The sequence below is a fragment of the Sorex araneus genome, chromosome 2, assembly GCF_027595985.1.
Source record: "Sorex araneus isolate mSorAra2 chromosome 2, mSorAra2.pri, whole genome shotgun sequence".
NCBI classification, from domain to species: Eukaryota; Metazoa; Chordata; class Mammalia; order Eulipotyphla; family Soricidae; genus Sorex; species Sorex araneus.
Window position 1 is genome coordinate 264316103 of NC_073303.1, and position 15879 is coordinate 264331981.

General features: G+C 45.0%; 1 pseudogene; it reads left to right on the forward strand.

Annotated features, from left to right (window-relative positions):
* The first annotated feature begins 378 nt into the window (after positions 1–378).
* LOC101555356 (olfactory receptor 7C1-like) lies at positions 379–4821 on the forward strand (annotated as a pseudogene).
* The last annotated feature ends 11058 nt before the right edge of the window (positions 4822–15879 follow it).

The window sequence follows — 15879 nt, forward strand, 5'->3', positions numbered from 1 at the left end:
TTCATTTTCTCTTTACCTTGATTATGTTCCATATTTCAACACAAAACTCACTATTGTTGTTGGAGTTTCCCCCCAAGAAAGACAGCCCTACTACCAAGGAAGCATTTTATAATTAGTTTTCCATTAAAAGATGATATGTTTTCAGTTTTTAGAAGAGGTAGTGCGGGCAGCTGCGCAGTTTGGAGTAGTCCCAGTCCCAAACCCGGAGCTGTGTTAGTTGCTGCTCAGTGTCGCCGGGGCTTCATCTGGAGAAGGTGTGGTGGCTGCACCTCCTCTGTCTGGATCCCCGGTGTTGCTGGCCTGGTCTTGGGACCGGAGCATTCTCCGGCGGTGTTGCTCACCAAAAATCCCGGCTTCTTCTCTGTTGAATGTGGCAAGATGGCGCCAAAGGTGAGTTGAGGGCGTGAATTCCGGCGGCTGGGGCCACCTGGAGGCTGGGCTGGCGCCGCCCCACTCCAGTGCCCCCCACCGCGGTTCAGAGTAGTCCCAGTCCCCCATCCCAGAGCCGTGTTAGTTGCTGCTCAGTGTCACCGGGGCTCCATCTGGAGAAGGTGTGTCTTCTTGTTTTTGAGCATGGTGGTTTTTTCTTTATCTCTTTGCCTTGTGAGTCATTTTATCTATTTGCTTGCATTTACTAAAAAAATTTGCTCTGGCATTATTTCCCAGAATATTCCTTCTTTTGAATTCATTCACATTGCTTTTATCTTAACTTTCTGCTTTGCTAGTTCTGCTTTGTGGAAGCTCAACTAAGAACTTTAAATCTTGTACTGTATATTTCTGAGGATAGACCACACATGTATTCATGTACAGGTTTTGAAAGACATCCAGAAATCAAGATTTGCATTACCATACAGAGATGAAGTCTGTTCACATTTTGATACATTTCATTGATCATTTTTCCTAAGCTTTGTGCAAATATGTGCTTAATTATAAACGATATGAATGCTCAGTAAACTCTCTCGGTCCAGAAAAGCTGGTCAATTGTCCTCTCAGATACCTGAGCTGTTTTGCCTCTGTCCACATGACATAATTTTACATTCTTAATTATTCTTTTAAAAATAACTTCCTAGGGTTGGGAGGAATGGTTCAAAGGGCTGGGTACGGTTCTTGCCCTCAGAAGTCCCAGATTCCACGTGGTTCCACAAGTACCACCTGGAGTGCAACCCCTACTGGGGCAGGAGTGTCCACCAAATGGACACCCTCGTTCCCTCCATAAGCAGTGTGTCTACTTTATTTCTCAAAGACTAGTTCCACAGAGAAATATTCTCAAGCATCTGTTACCTATTTAGCTTTTTAAAAAATTAATTTCTCATAGCTTGTGCCTTTTCCTTGATAATACAGTGATAATTTTAAGATTTATATTTAAGGTTTTATAGGTTAAAGGTTAGATGAACGGCAACTGCTCCCAGACAAGAGTATAAAATCAGTTCCCCATAGCCATGCCACCGGACTCCGCACCAGGCTGTTTTCACTCGGGGCACCCCAGAGTGGGCCAGGTGAGAACCCTCCCCATTCCAAGGGACACAGCCCCAGCAGCCGACCTCCAGTACCCAACAGCCGCCATACTCCAGGCCACTTTCCGGACTGTGTGGCCACTTCTGCGCGACACATTACAAGACACTTCCTACTTATTTTCCAAAATTACCAGACCGTATTTGATGGAGTTTAGACAGTAGGCAACAAATTATAGAGAGTAATATACATATACATATATACATATATAATTCAAGTGATTACGCTTGAATAGATGTCGCTCACTGCCTGCAGTTTCTATCTTCATCGCCTACACACTAACTTCCAACTATGATGAAGAAAAAATTGAGAGGTTCTACATGGAACTGGAGAAGTTCTATAAAGAAGACCACACCTTCTACAAGATCATTGTTGGTGATTTTAATGCCAAGATAGGTCTGAGAAGATTGCCTGAAGAACTCCACATTGGGACACATGGTCTAGAATGGAACGATCAGGGTGAGAGACTATCTGAATTCATCATGTCAACCAAGACGATCCATGGTAACTCACAGTTCCAGAAGGCTGAATCTAAACACTGGACATGGGAGTCTCCCGGTGAACAGTTCCACAATGAAACTGACCACATGATATTCAATCAAAGATTTTGCCTGACAGATGTCGTTGTTGTCCCAAAATTCCAAACGGGATCGGACCACCGTCACCTTCGTGTGAAATTCTACTTCACAGAGCAGGGAGAAAAGTCTGCAAAATTTAAGTCTAAGAAGACAACTCCCAGAATGACCACCAACTGGGAGCTCATTGGCACTATTGCAGCAACGTGGGAAGATGCCGTCCTTGACAACATTGACGAGGAATACGATCGACTGGTTCAGCACCTCCATGTCTGTGCGAAGAATGCCAAGAGTGAGAAAGCCACAAACAGACGCCTGTCTTCAGAAACTCTTGAGCTCATTCATTAACATGGTTTGGCACGAGCCTCAGGCAACCACAAGCAAATGTCTGAGCTCACAAAGCTGTGCAGAGATGCGATAAAGGAAGACTTCAAAGAGAGAAAAGCAGCAGTGTTGGCCAATGCAGCAGAAGCCGGGAAAAGTATTCGCAACGCTCACCTGTCCTTTGCCAACTACAAGACCAAGATGACTGCCCTCCAATGTCCCGATGGATCTATCACATCTTCCGGAAAGGCAATGGAGAAAATTATTCACGACTTCTACTCGGATCTCTTTGACAGCCATGTCCACCTTCCCACATACCAAATTCCACAGGATGGATATGTCATTCCCAACGTTATCCCTTATGAAATCCAACACGCCATTTCTCTGGTAAAGATGAGAACAGCACCTAGTCCAGACAAGGTCAGACCTGAACACCTGAAGAATCTGCCGCCAGTACTCATCGATACACTGGCCTGACTCTTCACATGCTACCTGTCTGAATGCAAGGTTCCGTCCCAGTGGAAAACCAGTAGGACAATTCTGTTGTACAAGAAGGGAGACATCCACGACATCGGCAACAATCACCCAATCTGCCTGATGTCTGTCGTCTACAAGTTGTTCACTCGTGTCATCCTGAATAGAATAGGCAGAACACTTGACGAAGGGCAACCATGCGAGCAAGCTGGGATCCGAAGAGGATTCAGCACTATATACCATATCCACACAGTGACCAAACTCACTGAAGTTTCGCGAGAGTTCAAGATGCTGCTCTGTCAAACATTCATCGACTTAAAGAAGGCCTTCGATTCTGTTGAGACTGAGGAGGTCATCGAAGCCCTGGACAAACAAGGCTTCCCAACTCAGTATATCAAAATCCTCCGTGAGGTGTATTGTAGATTCACCACCAGGATCTCACCATTCTACAAGGAAGTGATCATTGATGTAAAGAGAGGGGTGCAGCAAGGTGATACCATTTCACCGAAATTCTGCAGTGCCGCCCGTGATAACATCATGCGATGACTGGAATGGGAAGGAATGGGAGTGAAGATAGACAGTCGGCAATTACACCACCTACGTTTCGCTGATGACATCATTCTCATAACACCAAACATTAGCCAAGCGGCACAAATGCTGGCCGACTTCGACCGCGAGTGTGGAAAGTTTGGATTGCAGCTGAATCTCAACAAGACAATGTTCATGAAAACATCTGCCCCTGGACAGCAGGGGCAGACCTGTGTGTGGACTGTCCCATCAGACACAGGAGCAGCACCTGGGAGAGAACTTCAGTGGCTCCCAGTGGGAGGGAGACATGAGATGTAAAGTTTCTGTTCTTCACAGAAATGAGGCTGGACACCACTGAACATGCATGGAGTTGTCGTACATAGTATTTGCTAGGACTCTCGCAGTGTCTGGGGGTATCTTGTAAGGGTTCCAATGCACTGAAAAAACAAAGACGTTTTGGAAGCGAACAGTATTTGTTATTGTGATTTTGAAATTATCACGAGTGAATGTATATGCCCAAATTTTTCAACGTGGATAGATATATGGTTGATAGATTGATGATAGGTACCCAATAGATGTAAGCATACAGATACTATAGAAGTAGAAAATGCTTGAAGTAACCGTCTCAGTGACTAGAGAATCTGTGAAGTTGAGGGATCCACGTTCCCAAACATGCTGAACACAAAGACCAAAGTCGCCATGGGGTTCTGGAAAGGGGTGATTCTGAGAGGCCCATTACTCAGTCAGCATTGCTGGCCCTTGTGGGTCCATCACCCGCCAGATGCCTGGATAATTTGTTCCTGATCGTGATGGCCTATGACAGGCTCATGGCCATCTGCCACCCCCTGCACTACACAGCCATATTGAACCCCCTACTCTGTGGGCTGCTGGACGTGGGGTCCTGGGGCATCAGTGTTCTTGGCTCCCTGCTGGAGACCCTAACCCTTCTGAGGCTGTCCTTCTGTACAAACAGGGAGGTCCCCCACTTTTTTTGTGACCTCTTTGCGGTCCTGAAACTTCCTGTTCAGATACCCTCCTAAAAAGCACAGTGGTGTACTTTGTGACTGTCATCCTGGCAGTTGTTCCTCTCTCTGGGATCTCCCAGATTTTCTCCTCCATCCTGAAAATCTCATCAGCTGGAGGCAAGTACAAAGCCTTCTCCACCTGCGGGTCACACCTCTCAGTTGTCTCCTTGTTCTATGGCACAGGTCTGGGGGTCTACCTCAGCTCAGCAGCTACTTCATCATCCAGGGCGAGTCAGGTGGCCTCAGTGATGTACACTGTGGTCACCCCCATGCTGAATCACATCATCTACAGCCTGAGGAACAGGGACATGAAAGGGGCCCTGCAGAGACTCCTCAGCAGAGTGGTGCCACTCAGGGGTGAGAACATCCCGGGCTGCTGGTGAGCAGCTGGGCACAGGCACCTTGCCTCCTTCACCCAGGATTTCCCCTGGTTTTACTTGTACTGAAGCATCTCTTCCCTCGAATCTTTTTCTGCCCTGTTTCTTCCCCTTCAGATCATACCTTGGAATGCCTTCTGCACTTTGGAACCAGTGGTTTTAGCTTCATAAGAGCAGAAACTGTTGTTTTTCTATGTAAGTATTTGACTTGATAACAAAATGGACCAAGGGACTAGAGGACAGCTCAGTGTCTAAAGCACCGACCTTCCGAGTGTGAGGCCACCGTTCCTCTTCCAGTGCTGCCACACGCACCAAGGTGGTCCCTGCTGCTCGGCTGTCTGTGTTCCTCTGAACCACAGGCAGTCTCCAGACACATCCAGCTAGGTGTGTGCAAGCACCACTAACGAGTGTGACCCCAGAGAGCACCACAATCAGAAGGTGTGCACGCACAGTGGCTGGAAGTGAGACTGCCAGTGAGCACATGTGTGAGTATTTGCAGAGCACCAGACAAGAATGTGTGCACGCACCACAGCAAAAGTGGGAGCAGCGCTGTGAGCACAGCATGGAGTCCAGACAGTGCCTCCCCTTCAGATGATTTCTCTGAGTCGCTGCCTGGTCCCCTGACTTTTCAGAGCATATGTGCAAAGAACCTGAAAAAGTGGCTGTGTTGCCAGAGAGTGTCACTTAATGATAAATTTCCCGTTGAGCACCAGTCTCGCCATTTACAAGAACATTTATTGGCTTGTGACGTGTTGCCGGAGGGAACCAAAGTCAAAGTCTGCTCTTGGGGAACCACGTGTTGTGGTTGTTATGGTACTAGAGAAACACATTTTTCCTGGACCTTCTCCAGTTCCTTGCGAAAATAAAACCCTAAAGCATCTGCCAAACGTGGGCCCTGCAGTCCTTCCACCCCAGGGAAAATGTCAGCCCTTGCCCACCTGGCTGCCTCCCACCAGGTTTCCAACACACACGTGAAGAAATGGAGACCCACTTGCGATCATTTCTGTGCCTATGTCTCTATCACCACCAAACACGAAGAGGGTATGTGTGTGTGTTCTTGATCGGGCCAACAATGGGTCTCTCCCAGCCCCCTTCCTGGCCTCTTCCCTCCTCTCTGAGCGGCAGAGCTGGGCCTCACAGGGCATTCTCGCTGCCTTCCCGTCCCCTGGACACCTCTTCTCTTGGGCCATAGAGACTGGTAGAGCTCCCTCAGGCTGGTGAGAGGACAGCAGGTCCAGCTCCCACTGGGACAGGTGCTAGGTGACGGCTGCTCTGATGGAGTTCCCCAGAACATTGGTCATTGTGTGCAGGAGGTCACTGGATGTGGGAGAAGATGCTGAGAATCCCCCAGACTTTGAGAGGGAAGGAGTCCAGCTGAGGTCCAGGGGAATTGAGCCACACTGCATTTGACTCCTGAGCACTTGCCCTCAGATATCTCCAACCTCTGCCCCCTCCCCTGGCAAACCTAGACTGCACCGTCTTCCTTACATTTGATGGTAGCAATGTGATGGCTTGTACGGTGTAAGTATCTGGTACAGAAAATGAGGAGTTGGGAGCTAGAGAAGGAGGAGGAGGGGCACCTGCATGGGCAACTCTGGAAACATGATGAGAGTCCACACTGCATCCTGTCACCCCCTGTTTTTAAAGCTGGCACTTAGAAAGAAGTGCTTCTGCAAGTCAGCCATGTCCCACAGCTGTTATGGGACTTCTAGATGAGCGATGCAAAAGCAGGCCTTTTCCGTGGGGCAAAGGGCCTGTCACTAAATGTCTGCGGGGTGGTGATTTGGGAGCTTGCGGTGGGAGAAGGAGGCAGTGCAAGGTGCGGTCTGTAGAGCACTCACAGAAACCAGTCCATGAACATGATGAGCTATGTCTTCTGTGGGCAGATGGCTGGCATGAGCATGATGACCGTGATGACCAGCTAGGCCTGGGGAATCTGGCAGCCCAGTTACTTAGATCTCATGCACCTCTTACCATTGACACGTGGTGAGGAACAGCTCCTGATCTCTCTAGAAAACTTGAGTTTAGTTTTCAATGACAGAGAGAAGTGTGTTCCTTCACCATGCTATCATGGGTACATTCATTCTTGGCCTTGCTGTTTCCAGAGAAAAATGATAGTATCGAGACACCAGTGTGGAGACTAGCACTTTTTGCACAAGAGCAGAGACTTGGAGACAGCATTTACTACACCCCTGCTGTGTTTCTTTATATCCCACACATGAGAGAGTCGTCCTGCATCTGCCTCTCTCCCTCTGACTAGCTTCACTTGTATGATCCTCTCCAGATCCAATCACAGAGCAGCAAGTTGCAGAATTTCATCTGTTCTTGGAGACCAGCAGTGTTCCATTATATAAACATACTATGGTTTCTTAATAAATTAATACTATTAATTTGAGCTACACCACAAATCTCTACATTGATGTCTCAAAGCTATCATTTTTCTCTGGAAACAGCAAGGCCAAGGAATTACTGTACTTGTGATTTTATAGTGAAGGAACACACTTCTCTCTGTCATTGAAAACGAAACTCAAGTTTTCTAGAGATCAGGAGCTCTTCTCATTGCATACCAATGGTTAGGTGGTGCGTGAGATCTAATTAAGGTAGTCTATACAATCTTTGATCTAAAGACAGGAGAAATAATGTAGTCATCATATACAGATTACACAGTCATAGGTGCTGGAGAGGTAGTATCTTTAGTGTAGTCCCAATCCTTGTCCATGGTCAATGTCAAGAACCCCACAGTCAGGTCCCCGGAAATGTCCCAGTGACCCATCCACTTGCCCAGGCAAAACTCAAGGCTCATTAGCACACTTGGTGCCCCCTGGTGGCACCAACAAGCGCTGCAATTGCCTTAGGAACTAACTGGAGGGTTGCCTTGACCCTGACACTTTCTCACACACCCAATCAGGTTGCCACCATCCTCCCTCAGTATTGGTTCTAGACACTTGAGGTCAAATAAGTTCTCAAAATAATCTCTGGGCCTACAAGGACAATAAAAATCAAAGCGTGACTTTAAAGCAGAGAGAGTGTTGCTGGGTTTTCTCGTTTGCATTCTCTGTGCAGTGCAGAGCTGCAGGATGCCTATTTGAGAAGAGTCTCCTGTGGGGAGGGTAAGATGCTCCCTCTATGTCTGGACCTTTGATCTGAAGACTACAGAATGAGTCTTTCACACAGACACCTGTGGCAAAAATGCCCTTCCCTGGAGAGGACTGTCCCCTCCAAGACTTTTTCTGACAGGAAAGGTTGATGGTGCCTGGCTGAAAGAAGGAGAAATATTCTATGACTCAAAAGACCTGATTCCATTCTCTTCCTGAGAGGATAAACCTGAAAATTTAAAACTGATGTTGAGGCTCCAAGTGATAAGTGACCACTTCCTGATAAGTCCTGAGAGTGAGAATTTGGGAGAAATAATTGAGGCTGGAGAGCAGAGTTGGCCTGAGGGTCTGATTCAGCTGCAGACACACTTCCATTCCTGTCACTAACAAGGCCAGAGAGCTCCGCATTCAGGGAATTTGCATTTGGGTGTGTCTCATAGACAGAAATAGGGTCACTCAAATATTTTCATTGATTATAACTTTAAAAGGTATATCTTAGGTGGGTCTCCAGAACTTTCTGAGTAAGAGGTGCTGGAGAAAAATTATCCTGAGTTTTGAGGTCTTCCTCCCTTCCTCCAATCTCCAGTTACCCTCCTTCCCCCAAGCCTCTGTCTGTGGTAGGTACATCGTACTTCCTTTCAGCACTTCATTCTCCTCCATAGTGGCTACTTCCCTCCACCCGTGTCATAGAGTAGTCTTCCCTGGTTGTTGCCTTTGGGCGTTTGTTATTCCCCTACTAATGTTTCTCTCTATACCAAATAGGAGAGAGATCTGTGTCTGTCCCTCTCCCTCTGACTAACTTCACTCAATATGAGATGTTTCAGATAGATCCATGTAGTAGAAAATTGTTTGATTTTATTTTTTTTATGGATGAATAGTGTTCCATTATGTTTTTAAATAGTTTTTAATTTTATTAATCTTTTCCATTTAGTAATGATGGCTTTTAAAAACTCATGATTCAAAGAATCATAGTTAGCCTTCTTCACTGCATTGACCTAGCTGTAGAATACCTTTTGCTGTAGAAGGACTTTCCCATCCATAATAGTCTAATTTTTTTTATGGAGGTAGGGTCAAAGGTAAAGTAGGTAAGGGTTTCAAACATAACCTTTCAACATTTTCTTTATTAGTTTGGATAAAGTAAGTGGCTTGTCAGGCTGCAGCAATAGCACAGCAGGTAGGGTGTTTGCCTTGCATGAGGCCAATCTGGGTTCTCCATTATGTTTTTATACCACAGTTTCTTTATCAAGTCGTCTGATCTTGTGCACTTGAACTGTTTCCAGATTTTTACTATAGTGCTGCAATTAACATAGGAGTTCAGGCATCTTATCTTCATTGTATTTTTTGGGTCTTGGGGTATACTCCAATGAGTGACATTCTGGGTTGTATGGAAGCTCCGTTCCTAGATTTTAGATAAACTTCTATACTGCTTTCAAAAAAGGCTAGATCAGTCACCATTCCCTCCATCAACATTTCCTAACCTTTCTTAATCAAGTGTGGGGAACCAAAAGCACCACTAGGGCCATATGCTGAGAAGTTTGTCCTGTCCTTTAGAGATTCTTTTAATTCTTCTTGCAAAACCAGTTCCAAGGCAATGAATTCCCCAAACTGTTGCCTGTCCGTCAAGCTCTATAATTTTCCTTCAAATCTGAGTAATAATCTAGATGGACAGAGTGTTCTTAGTGAGGAGTTCATGTCATTGAGTTTTTGTACTATATGCCTCCATACTCTTCTGCCTTGCAGATTTTCATTTGATAGTACATCTTATGGGATTTCTTTTTACATAAGCTCATTTTGTGAACTTGCTGTTTTCAGTATTCTGTCTCCACTTTTGAATTTTTGTCATTTTGCGTATAATGTGTCTTGGAGTTTTCATAATTGAGTCCATTTTCACAGGGATGCTTCAGGCCTCTTGGAATCTCAGTGCCTTTAATCCTCAAATTTGGGATATTTTTATTTATGATTTTTTTTTTGCTTTTTGGGTCACACCCGGCCATGCACAGGGATTACTCGTGGCTCATGCATTCAGGAATTACTCCTGGCAGTACTCGGGGGTCCATATGGGATGCTGAGAATCCAACCCGGGTCAGCTGCATGCAAGGCAAACGCCCTACCCCCGTGCTATTGCTCCAGCCGCCTTATTTATGATTTTTTAAACTATTGTTTTTTCATAACATTTGCTTTCTGTTCTTCAGAAACTCCAGTGATTCTTATGTTGTTGAACTCATAGCTCTCTGGCATGCTGTTCATTTATTTTCAAATGATTTTCTGACTCTTCTGTTTCCTACTGGTTTCCTTCTCATCTTGGATCTTTTGCTCAGATTTTGTCATTCTGGTTTTCAGAGCTTCAGTAGACTTTTTTCGTATCACCTACTATGTTCTTCATTTTGTTTGTGGTATTTCATTTTACTCTTATACTCTTATTTTGTTTCATATTGTTATTTTGGCTACACCTTGTGGTTCTCCAGGCTTATTTCTGGCTTTGTGCTAAGAGATCACTCCTGTTGGGCTTAGGGGACCAAATGGGTGAAGGATCAAATCTGAGTTTGAAGAATATAAGGCAAAGACCCTACCCACTGTCCTATTGCTTGGTCCCTTGACTCATACCTTCAGTGCTTTACTGATTGCCTGTTCTATAATTCCTTTGAACTCATTGAACATCCTCATAATGGTGTCACTTAAAACATTGTCTGAGGAATTGCTGGTGTTGTTTATGTCTTCAGTGATATTATTTTCACTTATTGAGCTCAGTGGGCTTCTCTGTGTTTTCCCCATTGGTTTCCAAGTGTTCTTTTTGTGCTGGGGATGTCTTATTAGTTGGACGCCAATCCCAACCCCCAGAAGATGCCGAGGGAACAGGCTGGCATTGCTGTCTTTCTATGCTGATATACACCAAATGACAGGATGGAAAACTGTGAGCAGCACATAACTTGGTGAGTAGATCTATTGTGTGGCCACGTGCTTCAGGAACTGTGGTGTGGGCCATTTATATGGTCCGGGTGTTGTGGAGATTTACCTCCACTACCCAGCCACCGCCACGCTCCAGGCCGTTTTCTGGACACTTGGGCCAAACCTCACACATGAGTGAAGCCCCACAACCAGGTAGAGCAGAACTTTGTGACCTTGGACTCCAGGCTGAACAAACCCGGCAACAAGATCCTCTGTCTGCCTGCTCCAATCTCCGGCAACAAGATCCTCTGTCTGCCTGCTCCAATCTCCGGCAATCCAGGGATCGAACCCAGAGCCCTATCCTACCGGCGCCAGATAAATACCTCACCGGCTGACCCCCACTACCTCCACTACCCAGCCAGCTCCACACTCCAGGCTGCTTTCCAGACACACCATAAGAAACTTAATACCCATTTTCCATAATTACTGCACCATATTTGATGAGGTTCAAATATGATGTGAACCATGGGACACCTGCAAGGGCGAGTGGAGGCCGCACTGAAAGCCTCCATCCCTCTCGGGGAGAACTGCAGGCTACCGAGAGTACCCCGCCCTCACTTCAGAGCCTGGAAAGCTACCCCAAGTGTATTCGTTATGCCAAAAACAGTAATAACAATGGGCCTCATTTGCCTGACAACGAAAGAGCCCCCAATATTACAGCGTTAAGAAGGATGAGCAAGGACAGGCTTATAAAATCTCAGGGACGAACTGATGCCAAAAGGAATAAGGACTAAAATGCCTGTCTGTACTTTCAACACACAAACACTGGCATCGAAAGCATCCATCAAGGACCTGATGATGCAAGCACAGGAGATCAAGTACGACGTCATTGGTCTGAACAAGACGAAAAGGCATCGAACACATCATGCCATTTTTGACACTGGAGAAGAACGGTTACTTGGAACATGCGACAACAGAGGCGTTGGTGGGGTCAGTGTCCTTGACAACATGAACTTGGCCATGAGCACTGATTCATTTGAATGCCTAACAACCCGAATCGAATGATTACACTTGAATAGATGTGGCTCACTGGCCTGCAGTTTCTATCTTCGTCATTTATGCACCAACTTCCAACTATGATGAAGAAGAAATTGAGAATTTCTACATGGACCTGGAGAACTCCTATAAAGAAGACCACACCTTCTACAAGATCATTGTTGGTGATTTTAATGCCAAGATAAGACCAAGAAGGTCACCCGAAGAACTCCATATTGGGACCCATGGTCTAGAATGGAACGAACAGGGTGAGAGACTGTCTGAGTTCATCATGTCGACCAAGACGATCCATGGTAACTCACAGTTCCAGAAGGCTGAATCTAAACGTTGGACATGGGAGTCTCCCAGTGGACAGTTCCACAATGATATTGACCATATCATATTCAATCAAAGGTTTTGCCTAACCTATGTCGCTGTTGTCCCAAAATTCCAAATGGGATCAGACCACTGTCTCCTTCATACAAATTTATACTTCACAGAGCAGAGAGAAAGGTCTGAAAAGTTTAAGTTTAAGAAGAGAACTCCAGGACAGCTACATGCAAAAAAATAGGCTTAGACCTCCACTTATCACCCTGTACAAAAGTCAGATCAAAATGGATTAAAGACCTCAACATCAGACCAGAATCCCTAAGGTACATTGAAGACAAGGTCGGCAAAACCCTCCACGACATTGAAGCCAAAGGTATCTTCAAAGCTGACACCCCACTGGCCAAGCATGTGAAAACAGAGATAAATAAATGGGACTGTCTCAAACTAAGAAGCTTCTGCACCTCAAAAGAAACAGTGACCAAAATACAAAGACAATCTACAGAATGGGAAAGGATATTTACACAGTACCCATCAGATAAAGGGTTGATAACAAGGATATACAATGCACTGGTTGAACTCCACAAGAAGAAAACTGGCAACCCGATAAAAAAATGGGGTTATGAAATGAACAGAAACTTTCCCAAAGAAGAAATCCGAATGGCTGAGAGACACATGAGAAAATGTTCAACATCACTAATCATCAGGGAGATGCAGATCAAAACAACAATGAGATATCATCTCACACCACAGAGACTGGCCCACATCCCAAAAAACAAAAGCAACCGGTGTTGGCGTGGATGTGGGGAGAAAGGGACCCTCCTTCACTGCTGGTCGGAATGCCGACTGGTTCATCCTTTTGGAAAACAATATGGACGATTCTCAAAACTTTAGAAATTGAGCTTCCATTTGACCCAGCAATACCACTCCTGGGAATATATCCCGGAGAGGCAAAAAGGTATAGTAGAGATGACATCTGCATTTCTATGTTCATTGCCGCACTGTTTACAATAGCCACAATATGGAAAAAACCAGAGTGCCCAAAAACAGATGACTGGTTAAAGAAACTCTGGTATATCTACATAATGGAATACTGCGTAGCTGTCAGAAAACATGAAGTCATGAAATTTGCATATAAGTGGATCAACATGGAAAGTATCATGCTGAGTGAAATGAGTCAGAAAGAAAGAGACAGACATAGAAAGATTGCACTCATATGTGGAATATAAAGTAGCTAGGAGGTACAACTTACAATGATGCAATTTCTGGCAGATATTTCCCTGGACTTAGTCACTAAAGTACTAAAATACAGAAATCCAAACCCGTGCGGCTGCTAGTGTGGCCTCTCGACCTCATATCTCTTTATTCTCAGCAATGGAAAACAAATTATCAAATGCTTTCTTTTCAGCAGGTCGACTTTAGGGGGGAGAAACTCCAAATCAATAATAGTGAGTTTTTTGTTTAAATATTGAATGTAATCAAAGTAAAGTGAAAGTAAAGTGAAATTTACCAGTTACACATGCGGGGTGGGGGGCTGGGGAGTTGGGGGGAGGTATACTGTGATTCTTGGTGGTGGAATATGTGCACTAGTGAAGGGATGGGTGTTCGAGCATTGTATAACTGAGACTTAAACCTGAAAGCTTTGTAACTTTCCACATGGTGATTCAATAAAAGACTAAATTAAAAAAAATGAAAGTACAAACATAGAAAAAAAAAGAAAAGAGCTCCAGAATGACCACCAGCTGGGAACTCTTTGGCACTATTGAGGCAATTTGGATAGATGCTGTCATTGACAGCATTGATGAGAATATGATCGGCTGGTTCAGCACCTCCATGACTACGTGAAGATTGACGAGAGTTGGAAAGCCACAAAAAGATGCCTATCTATGGAAACTCTTGAGTTCATTCGCCAACATGGTTTGGCATAACCCTCAGGCAATCACAAGCTAATGTTCGAGTTCGCAAAAGTGTGCAGAGAAGCGATAAAGGAAGACCTCAAAGGGAGAAGAGCAGAAGTGTTGAGTGATGTAGCAGAAGCCGTGAAAAGTATTCACAACACCCACCTGTCCTTAGCCAACTACAAGACCAAGACAACTGCCCTCCGATATCCTGGTGGATCTATCACATATTCCAGAAAGGCAATGGAGAGCATTATTCACGACTTCTATTTGGATCTCTTCGACAGCCATGCCCACCTGCCAACATAACAAATTCCACAGGATAGATAATGTCATTCCCAACATCCTCCTGAAATCTGACACACCATTTCATCAGTAAAGACGCGTACAGCACCCAGTCCAGACAATGTCAAACCTGAACACCTGAAGAATCTGCCACCAGTACTTGTCAATACACTGACTCGGCTCTTCACACACTACCTGTCCGTATGCAAGGTTACGTCCCAGTGGAAAACCAGTAGGACTGTTCTGTTGTACAAGAAGGGAGACATCCACGACATCAGCAATTATCCCCCAATTTGCCTGTTGTCTGTTGTATACAAGTTGTTCACTCAAATCATCCTGAATAGAATAGTCAGAACACTAGACAAAGGACAACCATGCGAGCAAGCAGGGTCCAAAAAAGGATTCTGCACGATTAACCATATCCACATGGTGACCAAGCTCATTGAAGTTTCATGACAGTTCAAGATGCTGCTCTGTCTAACCTTCATCGACTTAAAGAAGGCCTTTGATTCTGTTGAGACTGAAGTGGTCATTGAAGCCCTAGCCAAACAGGGCATTCAAACTCAGTACATTAAGATCCTCCGCGAGCTGTATTATGAATTCACCACCAAGATCTCACCATTAAACAAGGAAGCGATCATTGATATAAAGAGAGGGGTTCGGCAGGGTGATACCATTTCACTGAAACTCTTCAGTGCCACCCTCAAGAATGTCATGCAATGACTGGAATGGGAAGGAATGGAAGTGAAGATAGAGGGTCGGCAACTACACCACCTCTGCTTCGCTGATGACATCGTTCTCATAACACCAAACATTAGCCAAGCAGCACAAATGCTGGTCGACATCAACTGCATGGAAATGTTGGACTGCAGCTGAATCTCACCAAGACTCTCAGCTATTCAGGTACCTCAAAGAGGAATTGAAAGAGTTATGCTATGAGGATCATGTTTCACTCCAGTGAGAAAAGGAATCCAGTGTTGTGACCTCCTTCAATGATCAAGAATCAGGGATGCTTTATTTTTATTTTTATTTTTATTTTTTTTTATTAGTTTATTTTTAATTAGAGAGTCATCGTGAGGGTACAGTTACAGATCCATACATCTTTGTGCTCATGCTTCCCCCATACAAAGTTCAATAACCCATCCCTTCACCAGTGCCCATTCTCCACCACCCGTAAACCCAACATCCCTCCCCCCCTCCCCAGACCCGTCTCCCCCCACCCCACCCTGCCACTGTGGCAGGGAATTCACAGGGATGCTTTTTTTTTCAAATCTTTATTTCATTGAATCACCATGGAAAAAATAGAAAGCTTTCCGGTTTAAGTCTCAGTCATATAATGATTAAACCCCCATCCCTTCACCAATGCACATGTTCCACCACCAAGAACCCCAATATACCCCCCTCCCACCCACCTCCCACCTAAGTAGCTAATGATCTTCGCTTTGTTCTCTCTATACTTTGAATACGTTCAATATTTCAATAGAGAACTCATTATTATTGTCTGGAATTTTCCCGCAACAATCAGGCCTGCTGAAAAG